The 16,833-nt window shown below is 41.7% G+C and overlaps 1 long non-coding RNA gene and 1 other non-coding gene across 2 annotated transcripts in view; one reads left to right on the top strand and one right to left on the bottom strand.

Annotated features, from left to right (window-relative positions):
* Positions 1 to 16,833, top strand: part of LOC142426814 (uncharacterized) — a 135,600-nt gene that overhangs the window by 94,372 nt on the left and 24,395 nt on the right. The window lies entirely within an intron of this gene.
* On the bottom strand, positions 13,604 to 13,710 carry LOC142426975 (U6 spliceosomal RNA). Its single transcript, XR_012779825.1, has one exon. It is a non-coding gene; the product is annotated as a U6 spliceosomal RNA (small nuclear RNA).

Genomic DNA, 16,833 nt, shown 5'->3' with positions numbered 1-16,833 from the left:
TGTGCCTGTACTGGAAACTCAGTAGTTATTTGTTGAATTAATGAAGTATTTTTAAGATGCTGTGCAAGCCTCCCCTAAAATATGCAAATTCTTTCAGAGACTAGAAATAGTTTTCAAAGTTATTTAAAACTGTATTAGGTTTGGGCCATATATCAGCTTGGGATAAATTGATTTATCAAGCTGAGTGTTTTGGCACAGTGGGGACTAGCCGTACATTAGTTGTCTCTGGAAGAAAAATGATTTTTATAGGTCATACGTTAGGCCAGTTAGTCGTCCTAGGTTTACTGTGCTTCTGATGCTGTGTCCTCAGAGGTGACATGGCCTTTTTCTTGTACGTTTGGAGCTTATTTAGAAGTGTGTCAGAACAGGTCGTCTCTCCAGCCCGAATTGTTAGCCTCAAGGGTAGGGAGCACATTGCTCTGCTGTGTTCAGAGAGCTGCCCAGATAATAAAGGATGCTGATGGGCTCAAGTGGGTGACCCGGCTTTTCAGTCTGGACTGCATATATCATCTCTCTCAGGGTTCCCTGCCTCTGCCACACTCCCCTACCCCACTCCGAAATCGCCTATGAAGACACCATCTCTCTTTCATGAAATCTTACATATTTTATTTTTAAAAATATATGCTCTGGACATAACTTGCCTATTTCCAGGCATCCATTTTTATAATTACTTAAGTTTAATCTTATTTGTTTTTGTACTCCGAGTCTACCAGAGTTCTCAGTACATTCAGTCATTTTAGAAATACATGTTCAATTCAATTAGACCTTTCTGCAGTGGGCAATCACGTTCCTAGGTGACATGCATGGTTTTATACTTCCTATTAACCTAAAGGTTGACAGTTTAAACCCACCCAGTGACTGCTCAGAAGAAAAGCTTGATGATCTGTTTTTCCTAAGGATTATAGCCAAGGCATTCCTCCAGTTCCATTCTGTGACACATGAGATCATCATGAGTCAAAATCAGCTAAATGATGACAAGTTTGGTTTTAATCAGACAGTGGGGAGCAGATTAAAATCTAGAACCCAGAAACCCTGTCCCTTTTCTGGGGAACAGTGGACTAGTTCTGTGGAACATTCACCCAGCTTCCAGTGTGGTTTTGAGTTGCTGGAATTCTCAATTCTAGTGGATAGATAGGAATAAGAGGTTTAGAAAAGACAGTTCACTTTCTAATTTAGTGCAAGAAAACTTACACCCCTCACTGAAGGTGGGCCCTCCTAATGATGGTATGGAGAAGTCTTGTAAAAGTATCTATTTAGGTGCGTGTACTGGACTTGTTTACACCCAGTATATAGCTCAGTGCCAATGTAATAGGAATGAGAAACTGTGTTCTGACAGTGAAACATCCATTTGAGAAAGATGGGTAAATTTATAATGAACATTTCAGGGCTGAAGCATATTTGTAACTATGAGATATGGCCTCAATTATTAATCATCCTGAGAAACTGAACAGAACAGACTCTGATATACTCGATTAACGCACTAGCTTTTAGTACCCAAATGGAAACCATCATACACAGAAAGAGATCTGTAGTCTTTTCAGTGATTGAGCCCTTGGGCTGCAAGAGCCCCAGAGCTGTCGTTTTTTAGTGACCACTGGCTCCATTTATTTCCTCACAGGGTTGTCATTGTGAATTATGGTGATCAGATCAAAACCATTGACACTTTGAACTAAATCACTCGACCTTTGGAACTATAGTGAACCAGGACTGTGGGTAATTCCTTTGATTTCTTTTTAAGCAAATAAGCAGTGGAGGAGGGAATATACTATTTCTTGATCACTGATTAATTAGTAATGCCAGGCAGAAGAACAAACCAGTCTGTCTTGGAAGGAGGACAGCCAGCATGCTCCTTAGAAGTGAGGCTGGAGAGACTTCATGTCGTGTGCTTTGGATGTTTCAGGAGGGACTGGTCCCTGGAGAAGAATATCGATCTTAGAAAAGTAGACCTGTAGCAACAGAGAGGAAGACTCTCAAGGAAGTGGATGGACATCGTGGCTGTCATAATGGGTTCACGCATGACCACAATTATGCAGATGGCCCGGGTCTGCGCTTGCTTCCTTCTGTCACACACAGGGTTGATAGGCATTGGAACCACTCATTGGCACCTAACAGTGACAGCCAAATGTAGATATGATTCCCATTTTATAGATGAGAAATCTGGCTGAAATCAAACAGTTTGCCAAACCCACATCTCAGTAGAGGCCAACCAGAATTCACAAGAGCCTCCAGTACTGCCTATCTTCTCCAGAGTTCTTCACCAGAGTTTGCACTTATTTAAATCTCCACAGCAAAGCTTTTTCCCAGTAAGACACTTCCAATATACCATATATAAAATTGTTTTATTCTCATGCAAGCATATTCTTAGTGAATAGGACCGCATTTTGTATTTCTCAAATCATTTCTTGCACAGAGTAGATGCTTCATAAATAGTTACTGAATTAAGTGGCTTAATATTCTGACATTATTTATGCATAATCTAGATTTTGGGATTTAAACAATTACATCTCAAAATATTTCTTGTTAGTAGTTAGTATGTGAAATCTCAATAATAATATAATTTTTATTCCAATCAATGCTTTTTTGGGGGAAGCTTAAACAAAGGAGATAGCAGTTTAGGAGTAGTAATTTCTTTTTCTTAAAGGGTCAGAGAAAATAAACAGAAGGAATACAAGGAGAGCAACCGAGGTCCCTAACCTTTGGAAGTCCACAGCCAAAGGGCAATAAATAGGAGATAAATATTTACAATATAGAGCGGATGGATAGTTGTAATACAGAGTAGAAGGCTTTAATGCTTTCAGAGAGGCTCAACTACAGTATAAAGGGGAAGTTTTTTAGAGGAGAAAACAAAAAATCAAACTCTGCCATCAAGTCAATTCTAGCTCATAGCAACTCTGTAACCCAGGAAAGGACTGCTTCTGTGGGTTTGCTACACTGGTAACTCTTTACAGGAGTAGAAAGCTTCATCTTTTCCCCACAGACTGGCTGGTGGTTCTGAACTGCTGGCTTGGTGGTCAAAGCCCAGTGTGTAACCAAGGCACTATGCCACCAGGGGAGAGACGACTTTAATTTGCATGCATTATGGAAGTGGTCATGAAGGAGGGGACATTTAACCTAGATGGGTGCATTTTGATATAGCTTTCAGGGCAAAGAATCCAGCCAGAGGAAACAGTTGTAGAATAGTCGTAGAGAAATATCAAATAAATGATAATAAGTTCAATTCAACCAGAGTATAGGACATGTAGTGACAAAGATAAGACTGGAAAAGATGCTTGAAGATAGAGGTTGGGAGAAACCTGGTGTAAGATGATATTTAAATTCCCTTTTAACACATTTATAATCCTATCCTGTGAATGCCGTGACAAGGCACTTGGATTTTATAAAGTAAGCAACTGTGAGTCTTGAAAAGCATTTTGCATTGTGACATCTTATCTTCATTTGATATTCTTACAAGTATCTTGGAGTGACAAAGTCAGAACTGTGCTTTGTAAACACAGATGTAAGATTACTTTGGCAGCAGTGTGTAACACTGGAGGCATCCTGGAGAGCACAGTGGTTATGTGCTCAACTGCTGGATGGAGGTTGGTGGTTCCAATCCCATAGCCGCTCCTGGAGCAAAAAATGTGGTGCAGGCTCTGAGAAGATTTGCAACATGGGAAATTCTATGGAGTATTTCTACTCTCTTGAGGTTTGCTATGGGTTGGAATTCGACTCAGTGACAATAGACATTGTGTGCGTGTGTGTGTGTGTGTGTGTGTGTGTGTGTGTGTGTGTGTGTGTAGCTATGAATGAAGTGGAAAGAGACTGAGGTTAGAAGTTACAAGCCTGTTGCAATAGTTTATATTAGAAACAAGCGGACACCTGACCTATAAAGCATCAGTAGAAATGAAGAGGTAGAGACACCATTTTTTTTAACGAGGCAAAGAATTTTATTAACCTCTGTTTCAAATATTATCCCCAGGCTTCTTCAGTGTATCTGGCTTCAAAGAAGGAATCATGTATAAGCAAAAACGTAAGAGAGCTGCAAAGTCCGAAAGGCTTGGGCTTAACAATATTGGAGATCTAGATTTTATCAGACCCATACACAAAACAAATTTAACAAGCAGTCATCATACAAACTAGCAGCCCCAAGCCACTTCCTTGTATCCTCTTCCCCAGAAGCCGACTCAAATCAGTGTGCCTCATTCTGCATGCCTCATCCAAGTTCTCCACAAGATCTGGAACCTTCTTCATCCTCATCCTCTCCTCTAGATGGTGGGGCCTGTCCATCTACAGGTCGTTTGAGCATTGCTTCGGCCAGTCAGGCTGTCTGTGCCCAGCTGGCTCAAGAAGCCGCAGGGGAGCATCTCTGTCAGCTGCTGTGTCTCAGCCTGGCCAAGGATGGTCAAGGTGTTGGCAGCCAGTGATGCTGGGACTTAGGGGTTGTTAGTGGATCACTGTTCCCTGGTTTGTAAACACATTCACCTCTTCAATACCAGAGACATTGTTGACCCCGAGCTTCTTGAAGGAGAACTGCAGGTGTTGGTCATCAGCTGTGACTGTCCTGTGAACCACCTTCTTTCTGCGGGCAGTTCCTTTCCCACCAAGGCACACACTAATTCATGATGGCCTCTCTTTCATCTTGTCGGAGTGGAAATGGGGCCGAGGGGATGGTGGTGGTGGGAACTAGGGCTGGTGCTGGGGGTCTTTGGCAGACCAGCTGAGATTAGGGGCACACATGCGGGGATGCAAGATGGTAGCTAGAGCGACAGAGACAAATTTTTTTTAAAACGTTTTATTAGGGGCTCATACAACTCTTATCACAGTCCATACATATACATACATCAATTGTATAAAGCACATCTGTACATTCTTTGCCCTAATCATTTTCTTTTTTTTCCCTTTTCTTTTACATTTTATTAGGGACTCATACAACTCTTATCACAATCCATACATATACATACATCAATTGTATAAAGCACATCCATACATTCCCTGCCCCAATCATTCTCAAAGCATTTGCTCTCCACTTAAGCCCTTTGCATCAGGTCCTCTTTTTTTCCCCCTCCCTCCCCGCTCCCCACTCCCTCATGTGCCCTTTGTAATTTATACATCGTTATTTTGTCATATCTTGCTCTATCCGGAGTCTCCCTTCCCCCCCCCTTCTCTGCCGTCCCTCTCCCAGGGAGGAGGTCACATGTGGATCCCTGTAATCAATTCCCCCTTTCCAACCCACTCACCCTACACTCTCCCAGCATCGCCCCTCACACCCTTGGTCCTGGAGGTATCATCCACCCTGGATTCCCTGTACCTCCAGCCCTCATATGTACCAGTGTACAACCGACAGAGACAAATTTAAGGTGAATTTTGGAATTATATTTGATAGGGATTGGATGTGTATATTTGTATTGGGAATAGCATTGGGGTGGAAGAGTTTAAAGAGAATTCTAGAATTTGAAGTCTGGGAATTATAAGAAGTTTTAAAACATAATAAAAGTAGAGGGATGAGTTGGTGAAAATTAAGGAAAAAGATAAAGGTGTTTATTTTTGTGTTGCATTCATGGCAGGCTATTTGTTGGAAATTGGAAATGAATTAAATGAAAAGGCCAATATTATTCCTATCAATGAAAAACTTTTTCGAGGAAGGTTTAGGACAAAATATCAAAGGGAATTTTATGTACATCTATGAATCACAGATTCTGAAACACTATGATTAGTAAGCAAATACATTCTAATTGTAAACACAGTTCTAATTTCAGAATTTGGAAAGAAATGACCGTAAGAAGTTCCATGACAATGCTGCTTTTGTTTAAAACCCAAGATTCTAAGGGACTAAAGGTTGCTTAGATCATCTCATAAAATGCAACTAGAACATAATTTGTACTTGCTTGGAACTGGTGCTTTGATGGGGACATTTTGATTTGTGTAAGGTTAGGTTTCATCTTATAACTGTTGTCCAGCAGCTCCAGAATTTACTTCATTTAGGTGGAACACAATATTCAAACTCTCCATGTATACTTGTATTTCAGTAATATAACTGAAATTGAAAATTTAAAACAACAATACCCCACATTATTTTTCTCCTCTTCTGTCTTTGTAAAGGTTTATCACATGCTTGGACCATGTTAGATATTTCTGCCAGATGCTAGGGATGCGCTGATGACTAATGCCTGCCTGTGCAGATCTCACAGTTGAGTGGGGCCAGAATCATAAGTCTGGCAGAGGAGCCAGAAAAAGGAGCTAACTCAGACCAGGATGGGGAGGGATTTTCTGGGGACAGGGACAACTGAACAGAGTATTGTTAGAGAAATTCAAAGAAGCAGTTGTAGAATGGAGTCCATTTTAGGCAGAGGTTTAAAGACACATTCAAGGGTTTCCAAGCTGTCTACACAGTTGGCATGGGGAATATTGGGGTTATTTCTGGAGTTGGGGGTTGGAGAAAGAGGCAGGAGTTAAACAGTTTTAAGGCTGTGTCTAAACATGATCTTCCAACAATTTCCCCCAAAATATGGAGAGTTATGGTGAGATTTTATAAAATTTGTATTTTAGAACATATCACTGATGGTGGCATGGAAATAGAATGAGGATGGAAAGATTGGAGGTGAGGCAGCCTGTTGGAGGTTACTGCTGAGATATGGAGAAGAAGTGGGATGTAACATTAGCTACAGTGCTGAGAAATGAAAAGAAAGGGGCAGACTCAAGAGTCGTTAACTCACTGCCATTGAGTCAAATCTGCTGACTTTATTGGACTGCAGAAAACTGAGTTTTCAAGAACATAAATCTTTACAGGAGCAGAAAGCCCGATTTTGCTCCCAAGGCGTGACGGGTGGTTTTGAATTGCTGACCTTCTGTTAGGAGTTGAATGTGCAATCAATCCACTATGCTACTAGGGCTCTCTAAGAATCATTAAAGGGACCGACAGTTGTTTGGTAGAACTTGATTTGATGGAACAAGTGACAGGTAAACGCAAAACATTTACTTTGAACGACGGAGTGTTTAGTAGGGCAGTTCACTAAGGATCAGAAATGAGAAACTGTTTTGGGAAGAGGACAGAAATGTCAAATTTGCATGTGGATATGGAGGTTCTCATTGGTTATCCAAGGAGAAATATTGATTAGATAACATAGCATGTTTGAAGAAAGATATATTTGGGTGTTAGTGTGGTGGAGTAAATTTCTTAATATGGCTCTTTGTGTTAGTCTGGTTACTTTAGAGAAACAAATCCACAGAAAATTATGCATAAGAGAGATTTTTATATAAAGGGTAAGTGCACATCAAGAAAACATCCCAACCCAGTGTTGCCCAAGCCCACAAACCCAACATTCACCCATTAACCCTTATGTCCAACACCAATCCACAAAGTCCTCTTCCATCTCACAAAACAGATGCAGTGATGCTGATTGCAGTAGGAAAGTTGAGTCAGTGAATGTGTAAGCATCTCAGCACTGGCAGGGGTCTCCACACGGGTGCTCCCGCACCCAGGGCTGCATCGGGGTAGGTCCATGTGGCTTCTCCTTGGGAATGTCTTACAGGAAATAAGCCTTGTCAGTTGAAGCAGGGAACTAGCTAAGGCAGCTGCACGCTGGTCCGACCATCACCAAGCAAGAGACCCAAGAATTACGAAAGTGTGGCTCACCGAGCCATTTATCCCACTGCCCTTCAATTAACCCCACACATATTTATCGGCCAGCTTGACACAATAAATTACCTCACTCTTCTACCCATGTTGTTGTAACTCCCACCAAGTGATAGGGTGGGACTATGCAAATAGGGTGTGTGGAACCCTAAGAGAGGGGATGAGTCAGTTTTAATCACCACATCTCCTGTCTCTAAGGATGAGCCATCTTTGAAGCATGTCCAAGATCTCTCTCTGAAGTGGTGGAGGCCACAGAGACCAGGTGGTCTGGCTTCCTGGCCTGTGGAGGCAAAGGCCTAAGTATTATGTGGCCGAATGACTGAGGCTAGGAGAGAGAATTGGCTGGAGACCAATGACTATATCCTTACTGTTTGCTGATTCTGATTTGTGGTAACGTAGTGACTTCCTTAATAAACTCCCTTAACCATGAGTATTGTGTATAAGTCATGTATGGCCATTCAGATGCATTAACCTGGCATAGATGTAGAGTACTGTGGGAGGATAGTTGGTATCAGAATAGGTAGTGAAGTGTGGAGCATGGAGCTATGTCTAATGCTTGTCCTGTGGCAATAGGGAAACCTGATGAGATAAACTATACCCACCACGATTGCTGCTCACTGCAGTTAGCTTCTGAACCATAGGCATTAATGCAGAACTCCAAGGTTGATAGTTAACTTGAAAGAACAGAGGTCTGAAGTTAGACTTCTTGATCAGACATTTAATTGCTAATAGAGAAACACAGAGGAGACAGATAAGCAGGGGGAGTAAGTGGTAGGAAAAATGTCAGAGAACTACATAATGGAAACTAAGAAAAAGAGAGTATAAAGGAGGAAGTATTATCAGTGTCAAATGTGCAGAAAGGTGCACTAAGAACTACAGGAAAATTTTAATTGTTTTTAGGTTCCATTGAGTTGGTTCTCATCCATAATAGAAATTTGTGCAACAGACCGAAACACTACCCGGTCCTGTGCATTTTTCATAAATGTGTCTGTGCCCAAACCCCTGTGACAATCCATCTCATTGATGACCTTCCTCTTGTTCACTGCCCCTCCACTTTACCAAGCATGGGATCCTTCTCAAGAGACTGTTCTCTCCTAACATGTTCTAAGTACATAAGATGAAGTCTCACAGCCTTGACTCGAAGGAGCACTCTGGCTGTACTTCTTCCAAAACAGGTCAGTTTGTCCTTTGGCAGTCCTGGTACTTTCAATATTGTTCTCTAGCACCACAATTAAATGCATGGATTCCTCTTCAGTCTTCTTTATTCAGTGTCCAATTTTCACATACACATACTATGGCTTGGGTCAAGTGCACCTTAGTCCTCGAAGTGACATCCTTGCTTTTCAGTACTCTAAAGAAGCCGTGTGCAGCTGATTTAGTTCACACAACTCATCTTTCAATCTCTTGACTGCTGCTTCCATGAGCACTGGTTGTGGATATCAGGCAAGACAGAATCCTTGGCAACTTCAACCCTTTTTCCACTTAGCTTGATGTTAACTATTGGTCCAGTTGTGAGTATTTTGGTCTTTTTGACATCGAGTTATAATCTATACTGAAGGCTGAAATTCTTGATCTTCATCAGGAAGGGTTTCACGTCCTCACTTTCAGCAAGCAAGAATATGTCAGCTGCATATATCAGGTTGTTAACAAACCTTCCTCCAATCCTGATGACACGTTCTTTTTTATATAATGCAGATTCTTTGATGATTTACTCAGCATGTAGATTGAATAAGTATGGTGAGAGGATTCAACTCTGATGCACACCTTTTCTGATTTTAATCTATGCAGTATTCTCTTTTTCTCATTGGACAACCACCTCTTGATCCATGTATAAGTTCCAAAGGAGCCCACTAAGGTGTGCCGGAATTCCCATTCTTCTCAAGGTTATCCATAGTTTGTTATGATCCACACAGCTGAATGCTCTGGATAGTCAATAAAATACATGTAAACATCTTGCTGGTATTCTTTGCTTTTAGCCAAGGTCCACCTGACATCAGCAATGACATCCTTTATTCCACATCCGATTTTTAATCTGACCTGAAATTCTGGTAGCTCCCTGTTAATGTACTGTTGTAAAGCATTGTTGGATGATCTTCAGCAAACTTTTACTTACATGTAATATCAATGATATTATCTTAAGGTTTGAGCATTTTGTTGGGTTACCTTTCCACGAAAGGGGTACAAGTATGAAACTTCCAGTCAGTTGGCCAAGTAGCTGTCTTCCAAAATAGATGAAATATCAATTGATGACCAACCTCGTCAGGACATGCATTAACTTCCCGAATGGACGTAAATGTTGACAAAATTCATGCATGTGTGCTCCAAAACCAACTACGGACCACTGAAGAGAGGGAGAAGTTATCTGAACTATCTTGGAGTTCGGTTCAACAAATTTTCATGGAAGATTTGAGAATGAGAAGGGTCATTGTGAAATTTGTCCCTTGGGTTCTGACTCTTCAGGGAAAAGAGTGTTGAGTGGAAACATAGTGTGCTTTGTAAAAACATCTCTGAAGTGACCCAGACTTTTCCCCCCAAGGTCATTCCTGGTGATGAGACCTGCTAGTATTCTTATGACCCTGAAAGCAAACCTTAATTAAGCCAGTGGGAGACACCATTGTCACTTCGCCCCAAAAAAGCTCATCAAGTGAAATAAAACATCAGACAAAGCAAATGTGGTGAAGAAAGCTGATGGTATCTGGCTATCAAAAGATATAGTGTCTGGGGTCTTAAAGGCTTGAAGTTAAACAAGTGGTCATCTAGCAGAGAAGCAAGAAGCTCACATGGAAGAAGCACACCAGCCTGTGTGATCATGAGGTGTCGACAGAATCAGGTAATAGGCAACAGAAGACCCAAAACAGACAACCAATAGGAAACATATTGTTGAGGATGAGGTGGGTCAGAGCAGAGACTCTAAACTTATCTGTAGACAATAGGATATCTCCTCACAGAAGGGTCACAAGAAATAGATGAGTCAAACAGGGCACAGTATAGCACTGATGAAACACACAATATTCCTCTGTTTCTTTGAGGATCCCTCAGCCCCCACTATCATGACCCAAGTCCTACTTTTCAGTTCTGGCTAGAACAAAGCATGTACACTGGTACAGATAAGAATTCACCCCACACATGGAATTCAGGTTAGATAAGCCCCTGAGGGGCTACATAGAAATGGGTGTAGTGATGTCAGGAGGGTAGGGGGAAGAGGGGAGGAAGGGGGAACTCATCACAATGATTGATGCATTAACCCTTCACCCCCCACCCCAGGGGGGATAAACCACAGAAACGTGGGTGAAAGGAGACAGCGGTCAGTGTAAGATATAAAAGACAGTAATAATTTATCGTTGTTATTATATGGTTTTAAAAATGATATAAAATTTTTATATCAATATTTTAAAATCAATAAAATGATTTAAACATTTAAAAAATTTAAAAGATCAGGACAATGCTCATTTGTTTGTTTTTTGATGTGAGCAGGATAGTGCATTTAGAGTTTGTTCCACTGTCAGACTACTAATCCAGTTTTCTTTTTAGAGGTTCTGAAAAGATTGCCTAACAGTGTGAGACAAAAAAGGCTTGATTTGTGGCAGATGGGGACTGGTTTTGCCACCATGACAATGCACCAGCTTATGTAGCCATCTCAGTGTGCCAGTTTTGAGCAAAAAACAGCATAGTTCTCTTGTCCCGTGCACCTTACTCACTTGACCTTGTTCTGTGTGACCACTTTTTCTTTCCACAAAGGAAGAGGGACATGGATGGACAGCGATTTTTTAAAATAAAATAAAAAATAAATCATTTTTATTGGGGGTTCTTACAGCTTGTATAATAATCCACACAGCAATTGTATCAAGTATATGTGTACATATATTGCTATCATCATTTCCAAAACATTTTCTTTCTATTTGAGCCCTTGGTATCAGCTGAAAGGACAGTGATTTGACAATGCACAAGAAGGTGAAGCAAAAATTGAGGGAGGTGCTGTCAGCCATCCAAACAGATGATTTTGAAAAATGTTTCCAAGAATGAATTGCAGATTTGACAAATGTATTTAGTGTAATGGAGGGTACTTCGAAGGTAATAAAGTTGTTTTGTAAACAAAATTTGAATATATAGCTTTGGAAAAAAATTCCAATTTTGGGGGGGTACCTCCTGTTATACCTCGATCTTTCATTCCTCTCTTATTAATGACAGTTTGCTTTCTTTTTTTTAAAATCTTTTTATTGGGGCTCATAAGGCTCTTATCACAATCTGTACATACATCACATGAGCAAAGCACCCTTATACATTCGTTGCACTCGTCACTCTCATAATTCACCTTCCACTTGGGTTCCTGGAATCAGCTCGGTTTCCCTTTTTTTCCCCCCATCCCCCTCCCTCCCCGATCCCACCCCTGGTCCCTTGATAGTTTATAAATAATTATTATATCTTATCTTACACTCCCCGGTGTCTCCCCTCACCCGCCTCCCCCTTGACAATCTCCCAGAGAGGAGGTTACACATAGATCTCCGAGATCGGTTCTCCCTTTCTACATGCCCTTCCCTCCTGGTGTCGCCACTCCCACCGCTGGTGTTGAAGGGTTCGTCTGTCCTAGATTCCCTGTGCCTCCAGATTCCCACTGCACCGCTGTACATCCTCTGGTACAACCAGGTCCGCAAGGCAAGGTAGGATTGGGGTCATGATGATTGGGAGGGGAGGAAGCGTTCAGGAACTAGAGGAAGGTTTTGAGTTTCATTGTTGTTACACTGAACCCTGTGTGGCCCATCTCCTCCTCACTACCCCTCCGGCAGGGGTGTTCAGCTCTCTACAGGTGGGCATTGGGTCCCCATCATGCACTCCCCCTCTTTCACGGTGATGTGATTCTCACCCACCACCCCATCTTTGATGTTGGAGACCTGGTCTCCTCTGTCCTTCATGGTCACCTATGTTGGTGTGCTGCTTCCGTGTGGGCTCGGTTGCTTCTGGGCTAGATGGCCGCTTGTTTGCTTTCAAGCCTTTAAGTCCCCAGACGCTATATCTCTCAGTAGCCGGGCACCATCCGCCTTCTTCACCACACTTGCTTATGCACACTTTCGTCTTCAGCCATTATGTGAGGAAGGTGATCACACAATGATTGTTTTTGTTCCTTTGTATCTGCTACATGGTCCATTCAACACCTTGTGTTCGCTTAGGCCGTGTGCTTCTTCTCTGTGGGCTTTGTTGCTTCTGAGCTAGATGGCCGCTTATTTGCCTTCAAGCCTTTAAGACCCCAGACGCTATATCATTTTTTGATAGCCGGGCACCATCAGCTTTCTTCACCACATTTGCTTACACACACGGCTGTCTTCAGTGATCATGTCGGGAAGATGGGTATCCTGCAATGGCTGCTTAGCAGGGCAAGGTGCTATTGTATTGGGGGATTATGCATGAGGAGGCCCAATGTCCATCTGCTACCCTACTACTGAACCTATAAATATATGCATATAAATCTATTGCCCCCATAAACATAAATATATTTACATATGTACATGTCTGTATTTAGGGTTCTCTGTATGCACTTTGCCTCCTACTCCTTTCCTCTATTTCCTTTCGCTTTCCTCCCGACCCATTACCATGTTCAGCCTTCATTCTGGATTCAGTAGTTCCTCTCAGTTACCTTGCTCTTGGTCACTCCCTTCCAGTCCTCCCCTCCCCTCCCTCCTCTGGTTTAGAACCATTCGCTGTTCCCTTGTTCCTGTGTTGGGCGACACCTCCTCCCTTCCCCTACCTCCCACGCTCTCATGTCCCTCCAGGACCGTTGGTCCTGTTGTTTTCTTCTCTCATTATTTGTCCAGCCTATCTTGTCTAGGTGGACCTGCTGACATAGTAATATGTGCATACAAATGGATATGACTTTGACTGCACCCAAGTGGCCCATAAGAACATGGCTTTGACAGAAGCAACATCGACACGCTGATAAGCAGAAAAGCCACTAACATACCAAATTTACAAGGTAAAAAACAAAACAAATTAAAAAAGAAAAATATGGAATGCTTCACGAATTTGCATGTCATCCTTGCGCAGGGGCCATGCTAATCTTCTCTGTATCGTTCCAATTTTAGTATATGTGCTGCCGAAGCGAGCACGACAGTTTGCTTTCTTAATGAATGATATTCTTGATGTCCTTCCACAGCATCAAATCTGTTCTTGAGATGTTCTCAAAATTCAGGTGGAATAGACTCTAGGTCATATTTTGTAACCTTGTGAATGTGTTTTAATTTTCTTCGGCTTTAACCAGGACTTAGCTATGAGCAATTGATAGTCTGTCCCATAGGCATCCCCTGGCCTGGTTTTAGCTGCTGAGATTGAGCTTCTTCGTCGTCTCTTCCCACAAATGCAGTCCATTTGTTTTCTGTGTATTCCATCTGGAGAAGCCTTTTGTCTTGATGAAAGAAGGTATTTGCTATGAGCAAGTCTTTGGAGATATATCATGCAATCTACAGCTTTGTTTCTTTTACCAAGTCTGTATTTTCTAACTACTGTTCTTTCCTCTTTGTTTCCAATGTTTGTATTTCAATCACCAATAATTATCAATGCATCTTGATTGCATATTTGATCAATTTCAGACTGAAGACATTGGTAGAATTCTTCAATTTCTTCCTCACTAGCTTTTGTGGTTATTGTGTCAAATACAATTTGAAAATAGTTATATTGACTGGATTTCTTGTATGGGAGTAAGTATGATCCTATGATAGACACCATTATTCTTCAAAACGGATGTAGAAATGTCCTTTTTGACAATGATTGTAACATCATTTATCTTGGTAGTGTGATTCCCATTGTAGTAAACCATATAGTTTTCTGATTGAAAATGGCATGTTCATTTCAGCTCATTAATTCCTGGGATGTTGATATTTCTGTGTTCCATTACATTTTAGACAATTTTCCTGGACTCATATTCTCAGTTCCAATCCTTAGCAGATGTGTGCGGCTCTTTTTCCTCACCTTGAGTCGTGCCTCACCACAAATGAGGATTCTGAAGGCTCCACTTCCGAAGGCTTCACCCCACTCACTTCATCACGGTTGATGATGCCACTTGGAGGAGGCAGCTCCTCCTCAGTCACAGGTCGAGTGCCCTCCGACCTGAGGGGCCCATCCTCTGGCACCATCTCTGGCAACGTTCTGCTTCCATTCACTAGGACTTCTGTGTCTGATTGAAGCGATGGCTCAAAGCTAGGCACAAGTCTTTCAGCATCTACTTCCTCCAAAATGGATAGCTGAGTCCCTTTTCGTTGTCTGTTCTTAGCCAGGAAGCTCTGTGGAAAGTGGTTTACTTGGGGTGACCTGGCTGGCATTTGAAATACCAGTGACATCACAGCAACATACAAGCTACCACAGCACACCAAACTGACAGGCAAGTGGTGGGGTTTTCCTTGTGTTTGTCCTGTATTCAGAGGCCGTAGTCTGAAAGGTTGTAGTAGAGTGCTGTCGTTAGGGCTGCATTTGGGATGGCATTGGAGCCAGATTCTAGTGAAAACAACTGGGCTTGGGTCTAGAAAAGAAATGAAGGGGGAGAGTAGATCACATCCAGGAAACAAAACTGGGTTGGAGACCACAAGGAAGAGCAAATGATCACAGACAGGAGCAGGGAGGGAACAAACATGGGGCTCGCACAGATTATATTGACATATGATGACGTTTTAGCAAGCATGACTTAGTCAGGGTACCTTACGGGCATCGTGCAACTTCAGATACCCCATTTCTGAGACAGTGTTCCACTGACCACCAATTTTACATCTGGGGGATCATCAGGACTCTGACGAGGGCACTCACATGCCCGTCTGTCATTAAGCAGCTGAGAACGATTCCAACACAATAAGGGGAGGAAACAAGTGGTTGTAATTCTTCAGAATGTACTACATTGACCCAGAGATCAATAAGCGCTTGACAACTTTGTAAGCATCCTTTTCTTGATGACTCCGACACCACAGGAAACACTTAAGTGGCACAACAACGTGTGTCTTTTGAGGATGAAAAGCTTGATTATACACTGGATGCACGTAGAAGGCTTGAAGTCCTGGCTTTGCTTTCAGGGTAGGCACACTGAGAATGATATGAATATCACCAGTTTGTGTACAGAATCACTGGTGAGAGAAATAATAAATGTGCACGGACATTTGTTGAGGGAAGGGAATGAACCCAGGTCACTGTGTGTGAGCGTCCAGCTCAGCCATTTGTTCTTTGGTACAAGACTTGCCTAACTTTGGCAAGAACGCCTCTGGGACATGGCCAAGTTGATTGACTACATATTTGGTTCAAGCTTCAGTCTGTTTTCCACTTACCTGCTTCTTTCCATCATTCTCCTTCTCTGGTTATTTTATGCCAGGCACCTATTCTTTATTTTATTTTTAATTTTAATAAATAATTTCACTGGGGGCTCTTTCAGCTCTTATAAAAATTCACACACCAATTGTATCAAGCACATTAATGCATATGTTGCCATCATCATTTCCAAAACATTTCCTTTTTACCAGAGTCCTTGGTAAGTGCTTCACCCATTCTAGACACCAGAATATTGAGTCCACCCAACCTAGTTTTCTATCTATAACAATATAAGAGGTTCCCTATCCCAATCTTTATAAACCAACAAAAGAATTTATAGAGTGTTTGAATCTTAAATCTCAAAGAATAACTACTTTAATTCATGTACTTTAATACCACAAATTTAAAACTGGACAGTAGCTTTTGATATAAATTTCCAGGTTTTTAAAAATATAAAAATCCTTAGCCAGAAGAACAGCTTTTGTTCTAATCTGGTTTTAATTTTCTCATATTAGCTGACCCTCCTTGGATCTATTTCTTTATCTTATGCTATTTTTGGTCACAGTCCTCTGCCCATGGTATAACTCCAGTCCTTTGCTCAACACTTTAAGAGTATTTTACCATGAATACTTTGCACAATGTTCACTTGATTTTGTCTTATAGAATGTCAGCACCTGCTTTCCTTTTATTCCTGATTGGCAGGTTGTTGCTCTCATGTATCTGCCTTTCCATTATCCCATTTATCTCTATCTAGTCCATGGTTCCTGCCTGTAGCACTCTGCCTGAGGTGAATTTTCCTAACTGTGGTAACGGCTAAGAGCCAGCACTTTGTGATGGGACAGATGGTAGTTTAACTCTACAAATGCCTTTTACTTTCTGTGTGACTTTGGAAAAATCATTTTACTGGAATAGACTTCAATTTCCTCATATCTAAACTGGGATCATAG

The sequence above is a fragment of the Tenrec ecaudatus genome, chromosome 14 (assembly GCF_050624435.1).
Source record: "Tenrec ecaudatus isolate mTenEca1 chromosome 14, mTenEca1.hap1, whole genome shotgun sequence".
In the NCBI taxonomy this organism is placed as follows: domain Eukaryota; kingdom Metazoa; phylum Chordata; class Mammalia; order Afrosoricida; family Tenrecidae; genus Tenrec; species Tenrec ecaudatus.
The sequence above is the reverse complement of the archived record's forward strand: the minus strand, read 5'-3'. Positions and strand labels throughout refer to the sequence as shown.